General features: G+C 53.8%; 1 protein-coding gene across 1 annotated transcript in view; it reads right to left on the bottom strand.

Moving 5' to 3' along the window:
• Positions 1-1,208, bottom strand: part of caln2 (calneuron 2) — a 30,878-nt gene extending 29,670 nt beyond the window's left edge. Inside the window, exon 1 of the mRNA XM_084373855.1 lies at positions 318-1,208. The gene's annotated coding sequence lies outside the window, so the exon portion shown is untranslated. The remainder of the gene's footprint in view (positions 1-317) is intronic.
• Positions 1,209-1,909: the final 701 nt, after the last annotated feature.

Below are 1,909 nucleotides of genomic sequence, written 5' to 3'. Positions count from 1 at the left end.
CGGCGCGCGCTCGCACCGCACAAACAGCTGGAAAAGAGATTTTAAAATAGACACAGACATCACTCTGTTGTCAGCCATTAAAACAGCCCGGCTCATGTAGTCTGTCAACACACACACACACACACACAAATAGAGGTCTATTTGCATGCGCGCGCACGCACGAGCACGCTCCGCACACTGCCACGGATCACAACAGGTGCAGCCGCCTTGCGCGTCTCTGCGGCCATCAGCGGGACCGACGCACGGGCGGTAATCACCTTTATCACCTTTAACACAGCAGCCCGGAGGTGACACGCTCCGTTTCATTGGCCACCTACCTGCCAGTGAAGCGCCTGGTTCCCCCCACCCCGGTGTGAGATTCACCCCGCTCTCTCGGTTAGAGCACCGTCGGCGGAGACGCTGAGGGTGTTTTGAATTGCCAAGATGTGTTTAGTCTGTTTGCATCCGTCCTGTGCTCTTGAGGAGTCCGTCCGACAGCCAGAGATGGACTCATTCAGTCTGTGTGTGGGACCTGCCACGGGGATTCACCAGTGTGTCATGTGCTCCGCACTTTTCAGGTTGTTATTCTAAAAAAATATCAACTGGTTTGAGGAGGAGGAGGATGGTGGTGGTGGTGGTGGTGATGGTGGGAGATGTTGTCCGTTTCAGCTGAAGCCCAGACCCACATGAATGGCCTCCCATCCGTGTCTACATCTCACTTCTTCTCATCGCCATATCTTTAAAATTTGGGATGAAGCAGTTGGGAGGTAGTGTGCCAAATCTGCGTCCTATCAGCTCGCCCAGACGGACGCCACCCAGCCGCCCACGGGTCTGGGTCTAGAACCGGTGCTGCTGCTTCTTCTCCTTCTTCTTCTCCTCCCTTCTTCTCCTGCTGCCGGTCGCCTCTGATGAAATGATAAATCACGATTTTTAATTCAATCTACTCTGTCGAGTCGGAGAGGATGGTGCCTCCTGAGCGCAGAGCGGTCAAACAGCGCAGGGATGATGGGAAGGGATCTCCCGACGCTCCCGGTGCATTTATCTCGGCTACTCCCGGTGACAGAGTTAACCCATTTATCGGTCCAGTCCGGTAAGGGAGGGGCCACATGGGGGCCACGGCGGCGGAGGTGCGACTGTGTGGAAGGTGAGCGGGAAATATGCGACGCCGTGGCGCTCAACGAGGAGCTGCAGGCAGGTGTGTGTGAGGGAGACGAGTCAGAGAGAGAGAGAGAGAGAGAGAGGGGAGGGAGAGAGGAGGGAGGAGGGGTGAGGTCCGAGCAATTAAGGTTTCAATGGATCAGTGCAGATACAATATCTCCCCTGGGGACGCGCGCGCATGTGTGTGTGTGTGTGTGTGTGTGTCTTTTCATTTAGCCATTCTTCACAGCTTTAAGAGTCATTGATGACCAATTATGGTGCTTAGGAAATGACATCAGCCGCAGTACTTAAATGATGCAGTGTCTAACCCCCCTCCCCTCTCTCTCTCTCTCTCTCTTTCCTCCCCACCACACATCTTTAAATCTACCTTCCTCCAACAAAACCTCCTCCCCCCCCACACACACATCAGCCTGTCTGTGTTTTTCTCCCATTCACACCCCCTTTACCAATTATATAATAGCCCATGTGAAGTTTCTGTTTCCCCCCAGCCAGCCAGCAGCTCCAATCGCAGCCTCACAGCCTTGAGGTTGAAAACTGTCTGCGCTTATAATTAAACAGCAGCTTGTTTAATCACCGCATCTGCCCCCCCTCCCCCCCTCCTCTCCCGCCCTCCTCTCCCGCTGATCTGTTCAAATGGTTAATCTACTAAGTGTGACCCTCAGGGGTGTGACAGTGTGATGTACCACTAGACTGCTGTTTTGTCACTGGGAGTTGAGGGTCAGTGAACAGTAAATACGACACGAGTGAGACTTTGGGCAGAATAAGCCTCACA

The sequence above is a fragment of the Pagrus pagrus genome (assembly GCF_965226575.1).
Source record: "Pagrus pagrus genome assembly, chromosome: 14".
NCBI lineage: Eukaryota > Metazoa > Chordata > Actinopteri > Spariformes > Sparidae > Pagrus > Pagrus pagrus.
Note: the sequence above shows the minus strand (reverse complement) of the source record. Positions and strands in the feature narration are given on the sequence as shown.